Source organism: Rattus norvegicus, chromosome 9 (assembly GCF_021556685.1).
Source record: "Rattus norvegicus strain SHRSP/BbbUtx chromosome 9, alternate assembly SHRSP_T2T, whole genome shotgun sequence".
Classification (NCBI taxonomy): Eukaryota; Metazoa; Chordata; class Mammalia; order Rodentia; family Muridae; genus Rattus; species Rattus norvegicus.
The window spans coordinates 30,837,440-30,851,291 of NC_141542.1; positions in this window are offsets into that span (position 1 = coordinate 30,837,440).

The following is a 13,852-nucleotide window of genomic DNA, read 5'->3' on the forward strand; positions in this document are numbered from 1 at the left end:
GGAGGCTAATCCTGCTGATCTTTTAGGTCCCTTCAAGTCAACAGAATCTGCCAGCTGGGGCAGCTTAACAGCTCCCTCCCCCAAATCAGCGCTCAAGACTCCTGGCTGGGTCTCAAGCTGTGCATGTGAATACACACGAATATGTGCATGAGCATATGCCCTCTGGGAGTAGGTTACACACACACACACACACACACACAGACACACACACAGACACACACAGACACACAGACACACACCACATACAGACACATACACATATACACACACATACACACACGTACAAACACACACAGACACACACACAGACACATACATACACACACACAGACACACACACAGACACATACATACACACACACTGACACACACATACACACAGACATACACACAGACACACATATACACACACATTCACACATCACACATACAGACACATACACTTATACACACACATACACACACGTACAAACACACACAGACACACACACATACACAGACACTGACACACATACATACACATACACACACAGACACACATACACACATACACAGACACACATATACACATATATACACACAGACACACACATACACACACATACACATATATACACACATACACACACGTACAAACACACACAGACACACACACAGACACATACATACACACACACTGACACACACATACACACAGACATACACACAGACACACATATACACACACATTCACACATCACACATACAGACACATACACTTATACACACACATACACACACGTACAAACACACACACACACACATACACAGACACTGACACACATACATACACATACACACACAGACACACATACACACATACACAGACACACATATACACATATATACACACAGACACACACATACACACACGTACACACAGACACACATATATACACATACACATATACACACATACACACACATACACACACAGACATACAGACACACACATACACACATACACACATATACACACACAGACAGACACACACACATATACACACACAGACAGACATACACATACACACAGACAGACATACAGACACACACATATACACAGATATACAGACACACAGACACACACACAGACACACATGGACATACAGACACACACACAGACATACAGACACACACAGACACACACAGGCACAGACACACACAGACACAAACACACACACATACACACATGCAAACACACACACAGTCACACACACACACACACACACACACAGCATCCTCCTTTTTTGGAGGAACGTGTACATGCTAGGCAAGTGCTCTGCCCCTGCACTGCTGCAATCTCAGTCTTCTTTGGCATCTGTTGAAATAAGACGGTTTGGTCTGGACTTGTGCCTCAGCACTGAGGTGGTTCTGTGATGTGTAGAAACCATCTGCCCAGATTTTAAAATACTCCCCAAAGGAAATTCAATGGCCGGCACGTCTGTTTTCAAGATGTACTGATTGTTGGTGTATGTTAGGTAAGAACTGGTATAAGACACACTTGCAGGGTTTGCCTGGTAGGAGCCACAGTAGTTAAGTGGGGATGAGGTGGGGTCATTGGAGGGGAGCAGAGACAGTCTGCATGAGTGAGGATGTGACCTCAGTAAATCCTGAGTCCCTGAGATGGTTAGGAGCTACTTAGATGCTAAATTAATGTACTTAGATGAACAAAAGAAGGGAGGCTTGTAGGAACCATCTACTCACTGGCAGTCGGAAAACCCAGAGCTGCCTCGTGATTGGCCTTAGGCTGCAGGTGGCGATGGGAAGAGGGTTAGGAATGTACCCATGGGAAGGAGCCACCTAGAGCTGGGAAACACAAGTCACCGAGTCCTCAAACTTGGATCTCATTTTCAAGGTAAATGTCACCGTACCTTCAAACGTGGTCCAATTTAGTTCCCATTTTCAGAGTTTATAGCGAATCTCAGGTGGGGCTCGAATCTTCTAGCCTTTACACAGGGTCCCATGTCAGACTCGTGCAGTTAGAGGGCAGCAGGCAGACATGCCCCGGGATGATATAGTTTGACCCTAACATTCCCTTTCCCCACCACTGGCAGGTCACTGCCTTCTCTGTGGAACAGGTTTTCACCCTGCTGTCTGTGGCAGAGAGAGGCGTGTCACCCTTACGCAACCCAGCTCTGTTTAGCACCCTGTTCTTTTTGCCACAGAAAGTCTCCACCAGAACACGGAATAAAACTTCTTCTGGTCTCACTGGTTATAAATGGGTCAGCTGCTACTCTAATAAAACTACATTGTCAAAGAGCACTGATGGCCACTTCAGCTCCATCAAAGCTTGCTACATTCTTTGGGGCAGGACCCAGGCAGGTAGCCCCGCCCCATCCGTTTGGTGCCCATTAGGTGTGCACGCTATATGATGGGTCTACGTATACACGATGGACAACTGAGTACAGGGGCTGCTGGTTGCTAGTAACGTTGACTGCAACTCCGGCCATTTCATCCGTTCTTGGGCTTGGGAGCAGCCTTCCTTCAAAGCAGCCAGTGTGTGTGTGTGTGTGTGTGTGTGTGTGTGTGTGTAACTGTGTGCATTTGTGTGTGTGTGTATATGTGTGTGTGTGATTCTGTGTATATGAGTGACTGTGCTTATGTTTGTGTGTATGTATAGGTATAGACAAGTATGTGCATGAGTATATATATATATGTATGTTTGTATGCATACATGTCTACATGTAGGTGTACATGCATGCATACATGCATGTCTACATGTGTATATGTGCATATGTGCATGTGTGTATTCATATATGTGTATGCAGGTGCACACATGTGTGCATGTGTGTACATGTATAAATGTATACGTGTAAATGTATATATGTATACACGTGTGTATACAGCTGTAACAGACACAGAAACAGTTGTGGTAGAAGGAGAGTCATGATCTAAGGCCTATAATATTTCTTCGTTAATTAGACTTTCGGAAATGCACTATTTTTGCTTTAAAAGAGGCGTAATGAAGATGGATTACCATTCGGGGTCTGATTGGAAAGAGACAGGAACTAAGATTAACTGACGAGGGCCTGAGGTTATTTTCAAGGTCGACTTTATTCAGTTTACCGAAGTTCCGGTGGGATAGCTTCAGACTCTGGCTGAGCTCTCAGGCAGGAAGGGCTTCCGATCCCCATGGGGAGAGGCGCTTGCTGTCTTCCGGGGCAGCCTGGTCCTGTTGCTTACCCTGTCTAGGTGTCTGTGGATACCACCTAAAGCTAGGCTGGCGTCTCCCGCTTCCACAGGCACTGTGCCGTGCAGAAGTCTTTCCAGACCGCATTCAGCAGATGTGTGGGTGTGGGTTTCAGGGTGGTTTGTAATCCTGCAGGCTGTTTAAAGTCTCCTACAGTTCTGCAGTGCCTTTTTGTTTTTAATTAGAGATTAATAGTTCTGGGGATTTTCCTAAATAGAAACGGAACTTGAGCCCAGCCTGACCATTTTAGCTCTGCGCTCATTGGAGGGTTTTTGACAACAAATGCACAGGTTGGTAGCAGTCAGAGATGGCCCAGCTAGGAATTAATAATAATGATGATGATGATAATTTGGGACAAGATCTTACTATACAGTCTAGGCTGGCTTAAGCTAGTGATCTTCCTGCCTCAGTTTCCCTAGTGCTGGGATGCTGTTTTGCACATCACATTCAGTTGAGCCCTTTCTTTCCTCTGTGACGTCTTTTTCTTCTTTGTACCCAAGGAGCACTGCCATCTTCCTGGTAAATCTATCAGTTCGGAATAAAAGTTAAACTTCTCAGATGGGCTCTTAGCTCTCTGCTGCTCCCAAGGCTTCAGACACATTAGCTTTGTGTGTCTCTCACTTGGGTCCCTGGCATGGTGTCTCCATGCCGGCAACACACGTCCAAGTCTCCTTGCCTTCCTCATGCTTCTGACCTTCTAGGTCTTGGTTTAAGTGTAATTTCCTAGTGATGACTTTTCTTGACTCTCACAACTGTTTCCCTTCTTAAAATACTGTCTACAGTGTGATATCTCCATTGCCAACTGGACTAGATTTAGAACTACCTAGGAGACTCACCTCTGGGTATATCTGGGAGGGCTTTTCCAGAGAGGTTTAACTGAGTAGGGCAGATCCCTGTGGGTTTGTGCATACCAAACCAGTCCACATGGGTAGCACCAACGCACGGACTGGGGTCCTGGACTGGATTAAAAGAAAACAGAGGGAGCCGAGGGCCCACATGCACACCTCTCTGCTTCTTGACAGTGAATGCAAACTCATCAGCACCTCACATCCCCACTGCCCACATGCCTTGCTGTGTTCTCTGCACCAGGAGCCAAATGAACCTTTCTTCTCCTAAATTGCTTCTTGTCAGGCATTTGGTCTCAGCAACGACAAAAGTTGTTAACAGTGGCTTGCTTGGGATCATACAAACAGCTGCTGTAGTCCCTATGAGGACTTTCTTTTTTGGCCTGTTTCCTTGATAGAAAGAGGTCAGGTCTTCCCAGAGTGCTGGAGAAGAGCTGGTTAAACAATGGGTAATCCTGTCTGTGCAGTTTCCTGGGAATACCGACTTGGGGTCACTCCTTATATATGAATGAGCCCTTCCCCTGGCCAGATTAGATGGGTGTTTGGGTCCCTCAAAGGCTTCCAACTCTGGTGACATCGTGATAAATAGTTACTGGCGGATTAATTAAAAGGCCTCAGCTTCAGAGAAAGCCTTCAGGCCTCAACTCACTATCTACCATGTTGGAAGGTCAGAAGTCACAGTCCTTAGATGCATGGCTCAGTTAGGATGCATTTGCCTGCAAGAATAGAAGTTCTCATTGTGAATGGTTTGAATGATAAAGATTGTCACGGAGATGGCTCATTCAGTAAAGCCCCCTGCCCCAACACCCCAGCACTGAAGACACAGGGTCCTGAGTTCACCCACACAGAGATCACGTGAAAAGCTGAGTAAGGCGCAAGTGAGTAGCCCTAGTACCGGAGAGACAGAAAACATCATAGGTGCATCCCTGAAGCTCATGGGTCAGTCAGTCTAGCCACATTGACATGTTTCATGTTCAGTGAGGGGTCCCGTCTCAAAACAAAGGTGGAGAGTGATTGAGTGAAGACAGGACATTGACCTGGAGTCCCCATTAGCATGCACACACACATGCTGTCATGCCTGCATGCATGCTTGTACACACCATGCACATAAACCACATACATACACTTCAACACACATACGTTAAATAAAAAGATACGTAATGATCCCATGTAAGAGTACTGAGCATTTTCTTTTTTTTTCTGTCTTTTTTTTCCTTTTTTTCTTTATTAACTTGAGTATTTCTTATTTATATTTCGATTGTTATTCCCTTTCCCGGTTTCCGGGCCAACATCCCCCTAACCCCCTCCGCCTCTCCTTCTATATGGGTGTTCTCCTCCCCATCCTCCCCCCATTACCACCCTCCCCCCAACAATCACGTTCACTGGGGGTTCAGTCTTAGCAGGACCCAGGGCTCCCCCTTCCACTGGTGCTCTTACTAGGCTATTCATTGCTAACTATGAGGTTGGAGCCCAGGGTCAGTCCATGTACAGACTTTGGGTAGTGGCTTAGTCCCTGGAAGCTCTGGTTGGTTGGCATTGTTGTTCATATGGGATCTCGAGCCCCTTCAAGCTCTTCCAATCCTTTCTCTGATTCCTTCAACGGGGGGTCGTGTTCTCAGTTCAGTGGTTTGCTGCTGGCATTCACTTATGTATTTGCTGTATTCTGGCTGTGTCTCTCAGGAGAGGTCTACATCTGGTTCTTGTCGGCCTGCACTTCTTTGCTTCAGTTTCCTTATGTATCCAAGATTTGTCTCAGCTGTAGGGTCCTCCTGCCTCAGACTTTCAAGTACTAAGATTATAGGCCTGCACTACACCTGGCAGTAGCGGTTGTGTATTGTGTACTACCACACCCCTGGCTCCTGCCTTCTGAAGGCCTGTGCTCTTTCTTGGTCCTGCTGTCATTTCCGTGGGGAAGGCAACACGGTCTCCATATTGCATGCTGGTGAGGAAGCTTCTTGCTTAAGTTCAAGTGTCCAGCTCTTGATTGGCTCCCAGGTACTTTGATTCCCAAATCTTCATTCTCTTGACACGTTGTCATGGAAGGTCCTGAAGCAGGGTTTTGGGTTTGACTAGAGTTTGGTGACACCAGGGTGCACAGCCATCATGCCTGATCCCCAGAATCTCTCCTTGGGGCCCCCACCTTTCTCCATGACAGTAAAGTTTTCTAGGGCTGGAAGGTAGGGACAGAAGGCACAAGGACACTCTTATAAGAGATGAAAGTCTCCTCTAGAAACATGACAGGAGTACCCATTGTGGTTAGTGGACAAGAGCAGGGCACTATGTATTTTCCTGCCTTCACTTACACAGGACACATGTACTTAAAGGTGGAGTAGGGACTCAGATATTATGGAAGACATCCCCGAGGTTATAGGGGACTAGGTAGCTATGATGGGTTGTTTTAATTGAATTGCTCTTGTGTCACCTGAATGAAATTGAGCTCTGTTATTGTCAAAAAAGGAGGGCAGGTGGTGGCCACAATCTATAGGCCTGAGCCAGCATAAGTACCCTATCCAACAGAGACTTGGAGAGGCGCTGGAAGCCCAGGAGCAAACTACAGGACCTGTGGATGGCATTCAAGGACCCCACTTGCCATCGGCTCCTAAGTCCAATGTTTCTCCAGACAGGCATGTGGGTTCTACAGAGTGTGGACATATAGGGCAGGACCAGGGAGGGGATTACAGCTGGAAAGGGGAGAGGAATGTTCTCTCTTTGTCCCTGGGGTTCTGGGCTCCCAGAAGTGCAGTTCTCCTGGGACTTCAGGCTTCCATAATGGGAAGAGTGAACATGTCTGATGTGAGAGGGATGTTGGCAGGGCAGTAATTTCCTATACAGAGCAAGCCCTTGCCACCAGTTTTGGGAAACCTGAGAATTTATGCTTGGTGGGAGATGCTTAAACTGTGTAATCTCAGTTAATCTGCACACAAGATCAAAGCTGCTGTCACTTTGTGCCTTTTTTTAAAAATACTGCCTTCAAGCCATGTGACTTTAACAAGTCCCTCAACCTTTCTGTCTCATTTTACTTCTCTGTAAAATGGATATAGTAAGAATAATTTAACTTTTCCTGTGTCAAGAACTTACTACAGCCACAGGAATACAGTGAATGAGGGTAAGTTCTAGTTTTATCAGTGTTGCTGTTCAGGTGAAGAAACGGATTTGGTGAGGCCGACGTATCTGAGCAAATACCGAAGTGGGAATATCTGTTTTTTTTTTTTTTTGGAAACTCAGTTGTTGTCGTGCCCACCTCAGCCAGCAAGGAAGACGCAACACGATCGGATTCTTCTCAACAGCCTTTATTGCAGGACCACCTCATTGCTGATACAGGGACCTCGAGTGGCAAAGGTGCTCGCCTTATATACACAACAGGCTGTGGTCGTGCTACTTGTCCTTCAGGGATTGGCAGAGCACGAATCACCCTATGCTACTTGTCCTCCAGGGATTGAGGAGCACGAATCACCCCACTAGCATGGTACCGCCCCAGCCAGATTGACGCCAGGGGCAAACCCACGCATGCGCAGTACTGTTGTTTACCACAGGAGGGCGCTGGATGTCGGCGCCATCTTTGTTTTACCACACTGCTCCCTACAAGTTGTATCACTTGATATTTTTCTGGAAGCTGTTTTGTGAGAGGATGCTTTGCTGAAGCAGACACATGAGAGGGCATGTGATATTTTGCTGGAGTGGATGCTTGTTGTTTGGAAAGAGTATAAACGAAACCCCATAAACAGTGACCTCCCAATGCTCTTGCATTGCGACACTCAGCAAAACTTTGCAGGTCTTTGCTGGTCTTCACTAGACTTTTCTGGTCTGTACATCACAGAGAGAAATGCTCTCATGGTATTCCAGCTGATTCTGGCCACTTCTGCTGACTCGTACAGATTCAGCAGAGCCTTGCGGTTTCTGCTGGATCATGCTACTGTTACTGATTTGTGTTTGGTGTTTGCTATTGAACTGGACTGCTGGTATCCTGACAACAAAGAGTAGAACCACCTCAAAGAACTATACTAAACAAGTCCACAATCCCCCTTTTCTATTACCCTTCTTTCTCCTCTACCTCTGGTTGGTGGGCTAGAAGGGAGGTTGAAGCATTTATGAACCCCAATAAAGTAGGTTTAGAGAAAAGTCCAAGCTTACCATATATCATGGATCAAGTTGGTTGAGCTGCTGGTGAGGACCATGAAGGTGATGGAGGAGGAAGAGGAGGAGGAGGAGAAGAGAAGGAGAAGGAGGAGAACAAAAATGATGTCAGTGGTAATGACAATGAGGTTGGAGATGACAAAGAAGGAAGGGGTGAGGTAGAAGGTCAAGGAAAAAGATAATATGATTGTGTTGATAATGCAATTGATAAAGATGACAATATTGATGACAGTGGTGACAAAAATGAGAAAAATGAAGACTCAATGAGAGCTGACAGTGCCACTTACCGTGTGCTAGGGACAGAAGCACACACCTCACATCTAGTAATAGGGAACATTAGGGCAGGGAGGGCAGGAATATAACCCAGGTGTTTGTGTGTGTACGTGAGGGTGTATGAGTGTGTGTGTGCACCAGTATATGCATGTGTGTATTATGTGTGTGTGTGTGTGACTGTGTGTGAGTATGTGTTTGGGTATGGGTGTGTAAATGTGTGTGTGAGTGTGTGAATGTGTGTGAGTAGGTGTGTGTGAGTATATGTGTTTTGAGTGTGAGTGTGTTTGAGTGTGAGTGTGTACGTGTGTTTGAGTGTGTGAGTGAATGTGTGTGAGTGTGTGTGTTTGAGTATGTGTGTATATATAATTGTCCCCCCCCCAATCTCAGGTCAACACTTCAAGGGAGATCGCTCAATGGGTGTTTAAGAGCATCTGCATCTAAGACTGAACCCCCAGTGAACTAGACTGTTGGGGGGAGGGCGGCAATGGGGGGAGGGTTGGGAGGGGAACACCCATAAGGAAGGGGAGGGGGAGGGGGATGTTTGCCCGGAAACCAAAGAATTATTATTAAGTATTAAATAAATTAAAAAAAAAACAAAACAAAATATACGAAGAACTCAAGAAGTTAGACCGCAGGGAGACAAATAACCCTATTAAAAAAATGGGGTTCAGAGCAAAAAAAAAAGAGCATCTGCATCTTTCCTATTCGTCACTTATGAGCTACAGATCTCGAGCTTCACTCCCCAACTCCAGACACTCAGAATCCAGAGGCTTGAGGGGGGCTCAGGAATCTATTCTAAGTGTCCCGTCTAGCCTGATGGCTCTAGGGCTTTCCCAGGATGGCTCTTTCGTCCCTCTGATCTATCTCTTCTGGCTCCAAGGAGACTGCAGAAGATACAGTCCAGCTGAGGATCTTGGGAGAAGAGGAGGGAGGGTTCTGTCCTACTGAGCTCAGGGAGGAGCCTGGCAAAGGGTCGAGAAAGGCTGGCAGCTGAAAAGCTTGTAAGAACATAGGGACTGCACACGTGGCCCCCAGTGCTTGTTGCTGTTCTCTGGCTGTGGGGCATCTCTGAGATAGGAAAATATTCCTCACTGTCTTTCTCTTTACATCAAAGACACAGCCAGGGCTGGAGTGAGCTTAGAAAGAATAGCCTGCTCCATTCGAAAGCAGACACAACCACAGGCTCATTTAATCTGTACATATTTATTGTGAAGAAACAGACCAGAGAGGGACAGTCGTGTGCCCAAGGCCTTGAGACCAACTCACTCCTCATCTATAAAGGGCCAAGTTTTTGAGAGCATTTCAGGCTTCTGGCTACGTGGACTTAAAAAAAAAAGACACAAAACACTAAATCAATATGCTTAATGTGATTTTTGTTCATCTCTTTGAAAGATGCAACGTGGTAGTTAAGTCCACTGTCAATATTTTTATGAACTCTGTGGAAATTATGATGTTAAAGGTTTTTGGTAACCACTTCATTAAGCCTGGCTTTTTCTAGGCCACCACAAGAGGTAAATAAACCCTAATGAGTAGTGCGCTCTGATTGAGATGCTGTACCGGATCCAAAGAGTTAGTACTTCAGAACACACTCATCCCCCTCACCCAGAGCCCTGGGGGCGTCTGAGAAAGGTGATCTTAGCCTCACGCTGTGCATCAAGACCTTCAGACAAAGACTCATTAACCACAAATCAGTTACTGGCTAAAGCCAGAGTTTCCATGCACTCTGGAAGTCTGGAAGACGAAGGGCACAGCCTCAGTAAAACCCCACCGTTAACACCCTGCCAGTTGGCCCCCCATCAAAGCCCAATGCCCTGGTAACTAGAACTCCGTGACCAGCAGGACTGCGGGCCCTAACGATGACCCCAGGTCTTACTCTTTCATTTCTTCTGTGAGTTTTATGCTAGGTGTTGAAACTTCAATAGTGATTACAGAGAAGTTCCAGCCCTCAAGGAGTTCATGGTCTTTGGGGGGAAGAATTACAGTACAAGAAAGCAGACTTGTAATTGGCAGCAGCATGTGTGGTGGGAACTTGTTTGCTGCGACTATTCCAGTGGGTCAAGGTTGGAAGCAAATAAGCCAGTGTTTGGTTATTCTTATTGTTTTTGAGACAGTCTCAGGTAGCCAAGGCTGACCTTGAACTGTATGTAGGTGAAGATGACTTTGAACTTCTGATTCTTCTTCCCCCCAGCTCCCAAGTACTAGGATTGTAGGAACGAATGCCGTACTTAGCTCGTGGGGTGCTAAGGATTGAACGCAGGGGCTTGTGCATGCCAAGAGGCACTCTAGGAAATACATCTCCAGCCCTAGATCCCATTTTAAACATTTGCGCATGCGTTTACGTGATGGGCTAGAACCTTTCCTGATGCTGTGTCCCTTTATGCTGTGGCGACCCTCAGCTATAAAATTATCTTGCTGCTACTTCCTAACTGTAATCTTGCTACTGCTATGAATCGTAATATAAATATCCGAAACACAGGCTATCTGATATGCAAACCTCACAAAGGGGTCGTGAGATGCACAGGCTGAGAACCTCTGGGATAGGCCCACCAGCAAGAGAGACATCTAGGTCAGTTATCAGTAAACGGCTCCTAAGGAAGTGGAAGAAGACGGGGCCAGGAAGGGAGGATGGAGAAGCTCTGTGAGAACAGCAGGTAAGAGCCAAAGGTAGACAAAGCTTCGTGCATTTGGCAGAGAAAGAATCCAGAGAGAGGGGAAAAGGTGAGATGTGGCTCCAGATGTGGTTCCAGATGTGGCTGCTTCAGAGATGTGGGTGAGAAACACTCTTGCTGACTGTGTAAGAGGACATGATGAGGAGCTGAAGGCTTCCTAGCGGGGACACTGTCAAAGTCCTGGGGAAAAGTGGGATGACTGATTATGTCATAGATGTAGATGTCTCCTGAGTGGTGATGGGTACCCAGTAGTCATCAGAGACCAACAAAGGAGACTAGCATAAAAATGAACGGGTGGATAAGTTTACTTACAAGTATTCAACAGTTTGAATGTAAAGACCAGGAAGTCTGACTCAGCTGAAGATTTGATTTCCCAGATAGATGATATAAGAGGGAGACCATTAATTGATTAATGATTGATGTGGGAGGGTTCAGCCCACTATGGGCGGTGCCATCCTCTGTGCAGATTGGCCTGGCCTATAAGAAAAAAAACTCAGTGAAGCACTAGAGTAATCCAGTGAACAGTGCTCCTCCCTGGGCTCTGCTTTTGTTCCTGCGCTCAGGTTCCTGCTTTGAGTTCCTACCCTGACATCCCTTCATGGTAGACTATAAACTCCAAGCTGAAATAAACCTTTTCCTCTCCAATTTGCTTTTGGTCATGTTGTTGTATCTTAGCAATAGAAAGTGAAGTAGGGCATAGTATAAACTAGAGAGTGGAGACAAAATGCCCATGAGGAAAGATAGGGATATGTGAGGTAGCCACTGGCCAGGAGGTCTTACCCAGTATGGTGAAATGTAGATGCTTTGAGATGGATGGAGAAGGCACACCACAAGGACAGGCTATCTTTGGTTTAGAATGGGCCATTATAGCTTTTGTTCCTGGCAACTGTGAGTTAGGTTATTTGCCTGTTGGAAATAACCAAGAGCCCTACATCAAATCGAAAGAACGTCTTAATTACTCAACAGTAATTTGACACAATTACCAGGCCGATGCTGAAGAGGAGAAGGGAAGCCATGTACATCAGCGAACAGAGGGTCTGCTTTTGTCCTGAGAAGACCTGACTTCTGAACAATTCTGAGCTTTTGTTTTGTCTACCGAAATCACAGTCGAAGACCCATGTAGACTGTAGTGTCTAATTGGAGGCCTCTATGAGGTGGGCTTCCTGAGGCTAATTTATCAAAGCCAGAGTGAACTGAATTAAAGCAGTTCTTCCTTGAGCTCAGACCTACACAATTTGGGTGGTCCATAGACACTCAAGGCCCTGGTTTGGGATTCATGTGGCTTCTAAATTAATGTTTCCAGACACATTTCTTGTGTAAATAATTTTTTTGAGTATAATGCCCGGCACACAGTGAAAAAAGATAACCAAATTTGCATAAAGTAAAATACCATCAGAAACCCACAGATGTAACTGACTCATGGATTCCCAACATTGGTATCATCAGACACTAACTTGGAAAGAACTGTGTTTATTATGTCTGAAGAACTGAAAATCAGCTTAAAAGTATCTGCAGAGAACACAGGAAATATCAGTGAATACTTTGAAAATGAACCAGAACTCCTTTTTCTTTCTTTCTTTCTTTCTCTCTTTCTTTCTTTCTTTCTTTCTTTCTTTCTTTCTTTCTTTCTTTCTTTCTTTTGCTAGAAAGAAAGAAGAGAATAATGTTTGCTCTTGAGTAAGGTAGAGCAGTTACCTGAGTTGATTTTACTCAGAGTGTGGCCATAGGGAGTGTATGACTGAGGAGGGGCATCTGGAGGCGGAGACAAAATGAAGAAACAGAAAGAGGGGGGAGGTTGAGTGAGTTGTGGCCCACCCACATGTGGACTCTGAAGTTGTACAGAATTGCAGGCCTTTGGGTGGGAAATGCAGGTCGGTACAGTCTCAGTGGGCGAGGAGAAGTTCAGAAGGTGACTGAGATGAAGCGTTAAGATGGCCAGTGAGGGGTTGGGGATTCGGTCCTCAGCTCCGGAAAAAAAAAAGATGGCCAGTGAATCACAGTGGAGTAAGGAGTGTGTGTGTGTGTGTGTGTGTGTGTGTGTGTGTGTGTGCAAGCACTTGTGGAGCCAGAGGTTGGTATGAGTGCTTTCTTTACTGCTGTCCAACTAAGTTTTTGAGACAGGGTCTCTCACTGCGCCAACCTCGAGGTCTCTGATTTGGTTTGACCGGCTGGCCAGCAAGTTCTTCCTGTCTCTACTTCCCTGGTGTTTGGTTACAGGTATGTGCTACATAAAGCTTTTTAAAAATGCGTGTTCTGGGGGACCCAATCCCAGGCCCTCCTGCTCATGTGGCATGCATACTGACTGAGTTATCTCTCTGGTGTCTAGAGTAGGAATCCTAGTAAGAGAGTCAAAATGAGCTGGGAAAGGCATCGAGGAATCAGAAGAATGGGTCCAATTCTGTGACCAAAACGTTGGAGGATCTGGGATTTTAGCCACTGACAAGCCAACTGCTAAGTCTCAAAGGTGCTGACAGAAGATGTAAAATTCCTGGGTCAGAGTCAAAGGACAGTTTGGTGCCATCAGGGGTGTCACTTAGTGAATCCCACTTTTCTGATGCAAAGTGGGCAGAAGTGACACCTGCACATGAGGCAAGCAGGTCGTACTTAGGAGAGGAACCTCGAACTTACGGTCTCTGAATCTTTTGTGATGGAGGAAAGTCAGCCTGCTGTGTTCTCTGGATGGAGACACTATCTTTATTACA